The 13,939-nt window shown below is 37.9% G+C and overlaps 2 long non-coding RNA genes across 2 annotated transcripts in view; one reads left to right on the forward strand and one right to left on the reverse strand.

Annotated features, from left to right (window-relative positions):
* The window catches only part of LOC134810171 (uncharacterized), a 110,811-nt gene extending 102,679 nt beyond the window's left edge, over positions 1-8,132 (forward strand). Inside the window, exon 4 of the long non-coding RNA XR_010157578.1 lies at positions 5,917-8,132. This is a non-coding gene — a long non-coding RNA (uncharacterized LOC134810171). The remainder of the gene's footprint in view (positions 1-5,916) is intronic.
* Positions 1-13,939, reverse strand: part of LOC104006740 (uncharacterized) — a 90,961-nt gene that overhangs the window by 54,973 nt on the left and 22,049 nt on the right. The gene's annotated exons all lie outside the window — the stretch shown is intronic.

Below are 13,939 nucleotides of genomic sequence, written 5' to 3' on the forward strand. Positions count from 1 at the left end.
TGACATGTCCAGTTCGTGGCTGTTGTCCCAAAGTAATACTTAACACATATTTTTCATGTTCAAAATTGCCCCCATTTGAATGATAAATTGCAAGATAATCCTATTATTGTGTAAAATCTGTGGTAGAGTGTGAAGGTGTGTTTGATTAATCTGAGAGAGAAGAGTAGTGCTATAGAGCAATATTGGATTAGACACTTTTCCAGGATGCATTCCAGAGTAAGTTGCTTCAAACAAATTTGGTAAGACCAAGGACTAGGCCAAAAACAAGAAACAAGAATAGTACATAAGCAATGACAACTAACATGTGAACTTTCTTCTTCTGTAAGGTACATTTATATATGTAATGATAATGACTCAGAAAGTGCTGGGAGGCAAAATTTTCCAAATAATAATCATCTCCTATTGAATAGAAAATGCATGTTCTACCAATTTTAAAAATAGTACCAAGTAGTTTTGTTTTGTGGATTACTGCTCTTCAAGAATGATTCTATCTAGTCCTCCTCATTACTTATAAATAAATACTTTCTAAGGACACTTTTTCCAAATGAAGATTTCATTTCTAAAACCTGTAACAATATTACTTACAAGATTCTTAGTGGAGACCTTGTAAATATACCTGTGCTGTTTCAGGTATTCTAGAAAATTAAGCACATTTCTTACCTTTCTTATTGATAGCTCTTTGCATCCAGAAATACACTATTCATTTTAAATGAAATACGAGTAACTTTCTTAATTCTATGTTACTAAAACAAAACAATTTGAATGTGTTTCTACGATTGAAAGAAAGCATATGTCTGAAGTATCCACTTTTACTAGGAAAATTAACAAAAATGAAAATTGCTTGTGTTGAATATTTAAAAATGTGATGACAATAAAAATTATATTTTCACTAAAGTATTCTAAAATATGATTATTAAATGAATCTCATTGATGTAACAAGGCAGTCTTGAAGTACCTACTTTAGCCTCAAGCATTGTAAATTTTTTTAAAGCCTATTTTGTGGAATACTATGCAGCCATAAAAAAGAATGAGTTCATGTCCTTTGCAGGGACATGGATGAAGCTGGAAACCATCATTCCCAGCAAACTAACACAGGAACAGAAAACCAAACACCACATGTTCTCACTTATAAGTGGGAGTTGAACAATGAGAACACATGGACACAGGAAGGGGAACATCACACACTGGGGCCTGTTGGGGGTGGTGGGCAAGGGGAGGGAGAGCATTAGGACAAATACCTAATGCATGTGGGACTTAAAACCTAGATGATGAGTTGATAGGTGCAGCAAACCACCATGGCACATGTATACCTATGTAACAAACCTGTGCGTTCTGCACATGTATCCCAGAACTTAAAGTAAAATGAAAAAAAAAATGTCTATTTCAAATACTACTAAATATTTGAAGGACATTTTTTCTAATTAGAACAATATACACATTATATTTATAGTTTTTTTAAAACTACATTTTCATTTTTTCCTATGTGACCAACATTAGGAAAACATACTTCAGATTTTGTGGAATCTTCTTTTTGCAATATTTCCTTATTTTTGAACTTTATGTAGCAAAAAGCACTTTTCACCAGTCAGCGTTTACAACTATTTATCTAATTCCTAGTGGTCACAGGAGAGGGTCTGGCCTAAGAAAGACGCATGCTCAGTGGAGCTCATTTGCCTGGCATCTTCCAGGAAGAAAGTATCTGGAATCACTACAGGAGCATCCAGGAAGTTGGTCTCTCTATCTGTCTGTCTCTCTTGGTCTCTTTGTCTCACCCACCTTGTTAGACCAGCTTCTTCCTATCAGAAGAATTAACAGAGAAATGTCTCTAATATCAAATTTCTTAAGGCTGAGAGAAAAAAAAGGCAGAATACCATTTTGTCAGTTATTCCCAAGACAAATACTGTAGGAAATGTGAAAAGTTAGAAAGAGAAAAAGAGAATATGGTTAAATGCCTTTGCACTATATTCAGAAGGAATTGGCCTAAAACAGAGCCTATATGGAAGGAGAACAAAGTTGGGAGACTGGCACTATCCAACTTCAAGACAAAGCTACAGTAATCAAGGCAGTTTGGCACTGGCAAAAAAATAAACAAATAGGCCTACGGGACAGAATAGAGAGCTCCAAAATAGATCCACATAAATATAGTCAACTGATCTTTGACAAACTAGCAAAGGCAAAACAATGGAGAAAAGCTAGTCTTCTCAACAAATGGTACTGGAACAACTCAACATCCATATGGCAAATAGTGAATACAGTTACAAACCTTATACCTTCACAAAAATTACCTAAAAATGAACTATAACCTAAATGTAAAATGTAAAACAATAAAACTCCTGGAAGATAACGTAGGAGAAAACCAAGATGACCTGGTTTAGAAATGATGTTTTAGATATAACATCAAGTAAGTGATTCATGAAAGAAATAACAAAGGTTAGACTTCACTGAAATAAAAAAAAATCTGTTCTGCAAAAGACACTGTTAAGAGAATGAAAAGACAAGCTTGAAATGGGGAGAAACTATTTGCAAAAGACATATCTGATAATAGACTTATCCAAATTGTGCAAAGAACTCTTAAATCTCAACAATAAGAAACAAACAACCCAAAGACAATGGGCCAAAGATATAAACAGACACTTTACCAAAAAAGATATACAGATGGCAATAAGCATATAAAAAGATGTTCAACATCATGGCATTAAAACATCACGCAAATTAAAAAAAACAATGAATTATCACCACACACATAGAAGAAATAAAATCCAAAACACTGACAACACTTAGGATAGAGGTGGAGCAACAGGAACTCTCATTCATTACAGGTGGGAATACAAAAAGGTACAGCCACTCTGGAAGACAGTTTGGCAGTTTCTTTATAAAATGAAACAAACTTACCATATAATCCAGCAGTTGTGCTCCTTGGTATTTACCCAAATGAACTGAACACTTATATCTACACAAAAACCTGCACATAGATGTTTACAGCAGCTTTACTTGTAACTGTCAAAACTTGGAAGCAAGACGATCTTCAGTAGGTGAATGGATAAATAAACTGTGGTACATCCAGATGATGGAATATTATTTATTGCAAGAAGGAAATAAGCTATAAAAACACATGGAAGAAATGTAAATGCATATTACTAAGAGAAAGAAGCCAATCTGAAAAAAGCCAAATGCTATATAATTCCAATTATATGACATTCTGGAAAAGATAAAACTGTGAAGGTAGTAAAAAGGTGAGTGTTTGCCAGGGATTAAGCAGGAGAAAGGGAGGCATAGGCAGGACGCAGAGGATTTTTTTGGCCATTAAAGCTGCTCTGTATGATACTGAATAGGTGAGTACATGCCATTATACAGTTGTAAAATCCCTAGAATGTACACCACCAAGAGTGAACCCTAATGTAAACTATGGATTTGGGGTGACAGTAATGTGTCAGTGTAGGTTTATCAATTATAACAAATGTGTGACTGTGATACAAGATGTTGATAGTAGGAGAAGCTGTGCTTGTGTGAGGGCAGGCTGTATGGGGGAACTCTGTGTGCTCTGTATACAGTTTTTGCTGTGAACTCAAAATGGCTTTAAAAACTAAAGCTTTTTTTTTTTCTTTTTAAAAAAAGAGTTTCTCATTTTATCCTCTGCATTCACTTAGCAAAGATAAAGGTGAGCCTGGAGTTGTTTCTCAAGCCGGGATACTGAAGAAAGAAAGTAAAGGGCTATTGTTGCCTGCCACCAGCTTTCAGATAGCCTGTCAATCAAAGATAGCTTTGTGCTATACTCAAAGACAGCAACACAGCTCCCTGTGCTGGGGTTGTTAAAGTCGTATCTGAAATTGCACTCACTCCTCTCATAGTCCTGAGGTACCAACTCTATTTGTATTTGTGGGCTTCAGTTTTACTCTTTCCAGATAATTTCTGTTTTTTTTTTTTTTCTGGTGTGTAGTTTTTGTTTCACTTGTAAAGTGAACAAAATTTAGAAATCAACGGTAAAAAAATGGAGAGAGCCCCTTAGAATTATTTTTTCATTACAAAAAATTAGCCGGGCATGGTGGCGGGCGCCTGTAGTCCCAGCTACTCAGGAGGCTGAGGCAGGAGAATGGCGTGAACCCGGGAGGTGGAGCTTGCAGTGAGCTGAGATTGCACCACTGCACTCTAGCCTGGGCAACAGAGCGAGACTCCGACTCAAAAAAATAAAAAATAAATAAAAGAATTATTTTTTCATACATACATTTAAAAAACATGGCAATGCTCTATACTTTAGATGATAAAGTTGTTTTGCATGGGAGTATGGGTTATTAATTCTGTTATTGCTATATACGTACACTGGCACTGAACAGTGAAGTAAATGGATGGCAGATGGTGGTAGCCAAGTTTCTCACTGCTGGAGTAGAAATCTATAGATAAGCAAGGGGAGCAAGCTAGAATGATCCATGTGGTAGTAGGTTAGATTTGGATACTTCAGTATCAACTCATGTTTAGCTTAATAAACAGATGGTTATGAATAGTAATATTTATAAATATGTATATATATAGGGGTAAGTATACAGACATGTATTTTCCTTTTCTGTCAGTTGAGGCAAACAAACGACTTAGCAACAAGCACACCTAGCACCAAGATCTTGGTGTCTAATACCATTTTCTAGTAAAGGTAAGCAGGACTTGGAGAAATGGCTGATTTGAGCACCGGGGCTGGAAATATACAAAATGACCTCAAGCATCATGGCACTTTGTTGCTCAGAAATGAAGAAGTACTAAAAGCAAAACAAACAAACAAACTAAAAACCCATAATGATGAAGTTATATTACAAGGACAACAGAAGGAGCTCTCAATGGTCAACCTGGAACAATGGGAGCATAAGAAAAGCAGTATTTATAGCCCAAGGTATTAAATAAGTATTATGTCTGTGAGTGGATACAAATGATTTAATAAATCAATAAATGGGGGAGAAAAGACAAATCACCCATGTAGAAGAATTTCAAGTAAATTATTTAGATACTCCACCCTACATGAAGGGGAGCATAGCTGTTCACTCCTTAAGTGTGGGCTATGCACAGTTACTTCCTTCCAAAGAGTACAGTATGGAAAAGGGGAAAAACAGTTATTTTATAATGGAGAAACCTGACAAACGCTACTTGGCCAGATGATCAAGGTCAACATCAATAGTGATAAGTCATTTTGCTTGTCTGTACATTTGATATGATGTGATGAAAATGACTCTTTACTTCTGTGATCTTCCTCTCTAAAATGTATAACCCTAAGCTAATCATGAAAAAGAAACACCAGGCAAATCCCAATTGAGGGACATTTAACAAAATACCCAGACAGGTACTCCTCAAAACTGTCAAGGTCATCAAAAAAATGTAAGTCTGAGAAACTGTAGCAGCCAAGAGGAGCCTAAGAAAACATGACAATTTGCCAGGCGCGGTGGCTCTCGCCTGTAATCCCAGCACTTTGGGAGGCCAAGGTGGGCTGATCACGAGGTCAGGAGTTCCAGACCAGTCTGACCAACGTGGCGAAACCCCATCTCTACTAAAAACACAAAAAAGTTAGCTAGGCATGGTGGTGGACCCCTGTAATCCCAGCTACTTAAGAGGCTGAGGCAGGAGAATTGCTTGAACCTGGGAGGTGTAAGTTACAATGAACTGAGAACATGCCATTGCATTCCAGCCTGGGTGGCAGAGTGAGACTCTGTCTCAAAAAAAAAAAAAAAAAAAGAAAAGAAAGGAAAAAGAAAAAAAAGAAAACATGACAATTAAATGATTAAATGTAATGTGGTAGCCTGTATGAGATATTGAGATTTTGGAATAGCAAAAGGACAAAACTAAATCTGTATTAAGTATGGACTTAAGTTAATATCAAAGTATCAATATTGGTTCATTAACGTAACAAATGTGCCGTACTATATTTGACTTTACTAACAGGTGAAGCCTAAGAAACACTGTCTAGGCTAAAGGACCAAGGTCAACATCAACAGCGGTAAGTCATATTGATAGTATGTACATTTCATATGATGTGATGTAAATAGCGTTTTAACTTCTGTGATCTTTCTGGTACTGGGTATGTGGGAACTCTCTGTTCTCTCTTTAACATTTTTCTGTAAACATAAAACTAGTCTAAAATAGAAAGTTTATTTTAAAAATCATGGCATTTTGTTGCTCTAGGAAAAGTGATATATAAAAGAATGTGCCTTAATGTGTCTCTGTCATATGCTTGCAGAAAGAGGAGACTTTGGGACTTGGAAGTGATGCCTAAAATAGAGTATTTTTAAAACTATGGAACATAACCTCAATAACATTATTGAGAATGGCTACTTGGCAAATAAGGGAACTTTTGCATCAGAGATTATTTATGATACATCACAATAGCAATCTTAAAAATGGAAGCAGATTCTCAGAGACCTAAAGCACAAATAAATGATAAAGGATTGCAAGTGTAAATATCAGGTTTCTCTAGGATGAAGAAATCTCCTTAAAAAAGGCCTACGTTTCAAAGCCTAGCTGTGCAGGATGAATGAAAATCCATTTGCCCAATAAACTAGAAAATCTAGAAGAAATGGATAAATTCCTTGACACATACACCCTCCCAAGATTAAACCAGGAAGAAGTTGAATCTCTGAATAGACCAATAACAGGCTCTGAAATTGTGGCAATAATCAATAGCTTACCAACCAAAAAAAGCCCAGGACCAGATGGATTCACAGCTGAATTCTACCAGAGGTACAAGGAGGAGCTGGTACCATTCCTTCTGAAACTATTCCAATCAATAGAAAAAGAGGGAATCCTCCCTAACTCATTTTATGAGGCCAGCATCATCCTGATACCAAAGCCTGGCAGAGACACAACCAAAAAAGAGAATTTTAGACCAATATCCTTGATGAACATTCATACAAAAATCCTCAATAAAATACTGGCAAACCGAATCCAGCAGCACAGCAAAAAGCTTATCCACCATGATCAAGTGGGCTTCATCCCTGGGATGCAAGGCTGGTTCAACATACGCAAATCAATAAATGTAATCCAGCATATAAACAGAACCAAAGACAAAAACCACATGATTATCTCAATAGATGCAGAAAAGGCCTTTGACAAAATTCAACAACCTTCATGCTAAAAACTCTCAATAAATTAGGTATTGATGGGACATATCTCAAAATAATAAGAGCTATCTATGACAAACCCACAGCCAATATCATACTGAATGGGCAAAAACTGGAAGCATTCCCTTTGAAAACGGGCACAAGACAGGGATGCCCTCTCTCACCACTCCTATTCAACATAGTGTTGGAAGTTCTGGCCAGGGCAGTCAGGCAGGAGAAGGAAATAAAGGGTATTCAATTAGGAAAAGAGGAAGCCAAATTGTCCCTGTTTTCAGAAGACATGATTGTATATCTAGAAAACCCCATCATCTCAGCCCAAAATCTCCTTAAGCTGATGAGCAACTTCAGCAAAGTCTCAGGATACAAAATCAATCTTCAAAAATCACAAGCATTCTTATACACCAATAACAGACAAACAGAGAGCCAAATCATGAGTGAACTCCCATTCACAATTGCTTCAAAGAGAATAAAATACCTAGGAATCCAACTTACAAGGGATGTGAAGGACCTCTTCAAGGAGAACTACAAACCACTGCTCAATGAAATAAAAGAGGATACAAACAAATGGAAGAACATTCCATGTTCATGGGTAGGAAGAATCAATATCATGAAAATGGCCATACTGCCCAAGGTAATTTATAGATTCAATGCCATCCCCATCAAGCTACCAATGACTTTCTTCACAGAATTGGAAAAAACTACTTTAAAGTTCATATGGAACCAAAAAAGAGCCCACATCGCCAAGTCAATCCTAAGCCAAAAGAACAAAGCTGGAGGCATCACGCTACCTGACTTCAAACTATACTACAAGGCTACAGTAACCAAAACAGCATGGTATTGGTACCAAAACAGAGATATAGATCAATGGAACAGAACAGAGCTCTCAGAAATACTGCCACATATCTACAACCATCTGATCTTTGACAAACCTGACAAAAACAAGCAATGGGGAAAGGATTCCCTATTTAATAAATGGTGCTGGGAAAACTGGCTGGCCATATGTAGAAAGCTGAAACTGGAAACCTTCCTTACACCTTATACAAAAATTAATTGAAGATGGATTAAAGACTTATATGTTAGACCTAAAACCATAAAAATCCTAGAAGAAAACCTAGGCAATACCATTCAGGACATAGGCATGGGCAAGGACTTCATGTCTAAAACACCAAAAGCAATGGCAACAAAAGCCAAAATTGACAAATGGGATCTAATTAAACTAAAGAGCTTCTGCACAGCAAAAGAAACTACCATCAGAGTGAACAGGCAACCTACAAAATGGGAGAAAATTTTTGCAACCTACTCATCTGACAAAGGGCTAATATCCAGAATCTACAGTGAACTCAAACAAATTTACAAGAAAAAAACAAACAACCCCATCAAAAAGTGGGCAAAGGATATGAACAGACACTTCTCAAAAGAAGACATTTATGTAGCCAAAAAACACATGAAAAAATGCTCATCATCACTGGCCATCAGAGAAATGCAAATCAAAACCACAATGAGATACCATCTCACACCAGTTAGAATGGCGATCATTAAAAAGTCAGGAAACAACAGGTGCTGGAGAGGATGTGGAGAAATAGGAACACTTTTACACTGTTGGTGGGACTGTAAACTAGTTCAACCATTGTGGAAGTCAGTGTGGCAATTCCTCAGGGATCTAGAACTAGAAATACCATTTGACCCAGCCATCCCATTACTGGGTATATACCCAAAGGATTATAAATCATGCTGCTATAAAGACACATGCACACGTATGTTTACTGCGGCACTATTCACAATAGCAAAGACTTGGAACCAACCCAAATGTCCAACAACGATAGACTGGATTAAGAAAATGTGGCACATATACACCATGGAATACTATGCAGCCATAAAAAATGAAGAGTTCATGTCCTTTGTAGGGATGTGGATGAAACTGGAAACCATCATTCTCAGCAAACTATCACAAGGACAAAAAACCAAACACTGCATGTTCTCACTCATAGGTGGGAATTGAACAATGAGAACACATGGACACAGGAAGGGGAACATCACACTCTGGGGACTGTTGTGGGGTGGGGTGAGGGGGGAGGGATAGCATTAGGAGATATACCTAATGCTAAATGACGAGTTAATGGGTGCAGCACACCAGCATGGCACATGTATACATATGTAACAAACATGCACATTGTGCACATGTACCCTAAAACTTAAAGTATAATAATAAAATTAAAAAATTAAAAAAAAAGAAAATCCATTTGCCCATGTTAATGAGCAGATTTTCACCAAGTACTAATGATGAGAGTGATATCTCAGAGGATAGGGTGGCCCAGAGAATAGCTGAGATTCCTAGGAAATGTAGGGCAATAGATAGCAAAACTGACCCACAATTAGGTGATCAGGGAGATGAGGAACACACTTTTGCAGCAAAGATTTGTGACTGAAATATGTCAGAATGAAAGATCTGAGACAGGGCTGACTAATACCTGGATGTCCATGTGAGAAGTAAAAGTCGTTGAAGTTCTAGAAGTAATCTGAATGTAAGAACTCAAGGTTTCAAGTTACAGACCTGGGCCCATTATCTGTTTCTCTCCCTCACCAGGCACGGGACAGCAAGTCTTGTAAGCCTTAATTTTGTCATCTGAAAAGTAGCAGTAATAAGGGTGCTTACCTCATAAGGTCGTCATGAATATTAAATAACATATGGTTTTAAATGTTTAAAATAGTGCTTGGTATCTATATATGTAATAAAAGAGGATAGAGAGCTACTATTCTTATAATTATGTTATTACTCATATCATTGTAAAGGATGCCTGTGGGGGGGTGATAGTATATGAGGGAAACACTAAGACAGTGTCTGGCACAAGTTAGGGGCACAGTAAGTGTTTGTTTTTAGAGTACTCTTCTCTGAAATAATGATGGTTCGGCCATGTGATGTGGCAGATTGGGCTTTCAGTCAGGTTCATGTTCATTGATGCCTATTCCTGATTATCTGTGTGGTATTTGGACGTCCAGTAAAGAGTTCTTCATATCTTCTCAGTTTAGTACTCCTTTTTTGTCTGTGTTAATAAGTACATTCTGCTCTAATTATCATAGTTAACCATTGACTGAATATTTAAGGTTTAAGCCCACAATGGTAGCAGTCCAAATCTGCACTTTGTGCTGTAATATATTCTTTTTCCATAGCATCATCTCTACTGAAAAGCATTTGGTGGATATTATGTATACATACACATGGATATTACATGTGTTTCTAAGTTTTCCAGACACTGGTTATTGCATTCTCTCATGCGGGGAAAAGTGAGTAGTAACCAGTGACACTGGCTTTTGTTTGCTTAATTCTACTACTAGGTGTGATGTTCCTTAGAGAGATAATAAAATAAGAACATTATAATTTTTTGCAAAGCTCACACCTTCTGGGCCAGAGGAGCAGAAAATGCATTTTAAATCTATAGAGCTAAAGTCCAATATTTGGGTCTTCTCCTAACTTAATAGGTATGTGTCTTAGTCTGGGTCTCTGAAAGCAGACTGAGACCATGTCTCATGTGAGGTCGTTGAGGTTGTTTACTGGAGAGTGCTGTGGCAAGGACCAAGTACACGGGTAAGAGATAATGAAATAGGAAAAAAAAAAAAGCCAATACAAGGAAGCATTATTAAGCTAGCAACCAGAGAAGATAACTAGAATTCCATCCCACTAGATCTCTTCAGGAGCTTTATGAAATAGGTCTCGTACTATCCACCCACGTATAAAAGAGTGAAGCATTTACCTGCTGTCACCTGATACCTGTACATGTTAACACCCTTACACTTCTGGCTTATGCACAGGTGAGTACTAGATGTGTTTCTGATATAGACAGGAGACAGGGAAATACTGGGTAGAAGTGAGTGGTTCCCCGGCAAAGGCCCCACCCTCAAGCCTGAAGACCTGTGGACCTAAATGAAGACAGGCATTTCTGTTTTTGCACCCCAAAAGTTGACTTTTGGCCTACCATGAGACCTTAGCAGGCACACACACAAGTGGCTGAACGTTGGGACCAGCAGACCAGACAGTGGAACAACATGGCAGAGAAACAGAGAAGAGGAGGGATGCCTGGAGGCCAAGGGGAGTTCAGCCAGGGGAAGTCAGAGAACAGTCTGGCCACTGGGTGGCCTGATTCCAGGGGAAGCCCACTTTCCCACTCCATCCCCCGGTTCTGGCTCCCCATCCATCTCACTGACAGCCGCCTCCACCACTCAATAAAACTTTGCACACATCCTTCCAGTGTGTGATCCAATTCTTCCGGTACACTGGGCAAGGACTCGGGATACAGAAGACTGTCACACTGGCCCCCTGCCCTTGCGATAAGGCAGAGGATCTATTGAGTTGATTAATACATATGCCATCTGCAGATGGCAAATCTAAAAGAGGATGGTAACACATGCCCACTTGGGCTTCGGGAGTCGCAGACACCCACCTCTAGATGCTACCATGGGGCCAGAGCCCCAAAGCACTCAGGTTGGCCTCTGCACCTGCCCATCTGCCTGCTCCCCTGGGGGCATGAACTGCAGGGTGACCAAGCAATGACACCCCGTCACACGTCCTGCAAGAGAAATCAGGGAACTCTCTTGTTTCATTTCCATGAGGTATTCAATACAAGCCATCAGAGAAGTCCCTGAACAGGAACCATGAGGTATGTAGTATGGGCTTCATGTAGGGCTTTGCCTGTTGTGCCTGTGCAAACCTAGACAAAGCCAGCATGGAAGTCGTCAGAGCATGGAAGTGGCCAAAGCAATGGGTGAACTGATGTAGTGGATGGGAGATGCCAGATACACTGTATAAAGTTACTATGTTGTTTAACTTCTCCAGAGCTCAGTTTTCTCATCAATTAAATGCAACTCAATTTAACCCATCAACTAAACATGGAAATGCACTGTTCGACAGACACCATGTTAGATAGTTGAATAAGATTTAGGTTTTCAAGCATGGGTTCCAATTTTGTCAAATGAAATCTTATGCAACCCTCTTAAATGAATCAAACAAATGTGTAGCTGTATAAATTGAAAAGGGGCATAAAGCCCCATATCCCATTCTCCATTCTCAGTCCTAAACTTCACATGTAAGGGACCCTAGAACTCAGAGGAACCCAGTTTAGATGTACTATATCAGGTGCCCCTTCAGTTCACTTCATCCTCTATGTGATTCTGTGGAACCCAGAAAAATTGGCTCCCACAGGGATTAGAGAACAAGCAGTTTTAGGACACTTGCCAGCTGCCATGGAGGCTGACACATATTCCTTATCATCTAACTTAGGCAGCACGGAGAGGCAGCTTTGGCTTAAAGTAAGATCTGTCAAGCTAAAGAATGTTTCTTTAATCACACTTATATGGTACGGTCCTTGAACTTGAATATCAGTGAAGCAGAAAAACAAGTCCACTCCTTTAAGAGAATGCACAGCAAGCCACTAACTGGGAGGAGATATTTGCAATACCTGTATCTAACTAAGAAGTTAATATTAAAATATGTAAAAATGAACTCTTACAAACCCATAAAAAATGATTTAAAAAAAAACCTCATGGGCAAAGAAAGTTGAATGCCACAGAAGATATGCAAATAACCAATAATGTGAGATGTTCAATTTCATTTCTCAGAGAAAAGCTCATTAAAACCACAATATGATATCATGCCATATCACCAGAATAATGAAATTAATAATTGACCTTGTCATGCATTGATGAAGCTACAGAACAACTGGAATTCTCATACACTGTAGTTGAGTATAAATCAAAACAATCATTTTGGAAAACTGTTTAGAAGTATCTTCTAAAGTCTGGTCTATACATGCTTTGATTCAATTTTTCCACTCTTAAATATATGCCCTATTGAAACACATGAATGTGTTCACAAAAAGAACATAAATGTTCATAGCAGCATTACCCATATAGCCCCAAACTGGAGACAATCAAAACGTTCATCCACTATAGAATGGACAAAGCAACTATGGAATCTTGATACAATGAAATTCTGTACATCAATGAACATGAACAAACTACAACTGCATACAACAATATGGAAGAATCTTGTAAATGAAATGTTGGACCATGCACAAAAATGTACATATTTTAGTATTTCATCTACATATAGCTTAAAAGCAGGAAAACATAATTAATATGATTAGAAGTCAAGATGATGGTTGTCTTTGGAAACTTAATGACTGCAAGGGAGTAAGAGGGAGTTTCTGTGTGCTATTTCTGTTTCTGTTTCTTTATTTGAGTGCTGGTTACATGGATATACTCACTATGTAAAAATTTACCAAACTGTACATCTGTGATCATTGTACTTTTTGCCTGTAGTTTATATTTTGAAAATGTATACACACTTGCATACAGACAGCATGCATACACACATGCACACGCAGAGAAATCAACTGTGTGTACAAGGTCTTTACTGTGGAGCTAAGTGCAAGTCTTAAAATCACTGAGGGAGGGGACATCACTTTTTTCTAATGGAGAATCTGTTTCAATAAAAATGTATAAAACAGTTCTGAGAAATACTGATTTGATGGTTTGAAGTAAGAGAGTGTCTTATTTGTGGATATAAGAAATTCATTAGGTCATTGAAACCATGCATTGATTCATTAGATCTATAAATATTGATCTTTTGAGCTTCTTTTTAAAAGGCATTACGCTAGGTACTTAGGGTGATTAAAAACAAATCAAACAAAGGTTCTGTCTTCAGAGAGCTTACGGATCTACTGGGGAATTAAAATATGCATGCTGTGAAGTGGAAAGAACTCAGTACCATAAAAGAGGTACACAGAAAATACTGTAAGAGTTTTGAAGTGGAACAGGTCACTTATGGGAGACTCAAAGACGACTTCATGGTAGAG

The sequence above is a fragment of the Pan troglodytes genome, chromosome 5 (genome assembly GCF_028858775.2).
Source record: "Pan troglodytes isolate AG18354 chromosome 5, NHGRI_mPanTro3-v2.0_pri, whole genome shotgun sequence".
NCBI lineage: Eukaryota > Metazoa > Chordata > Mammalia > Primates > Hominidae > Pan > Pan troglodytes.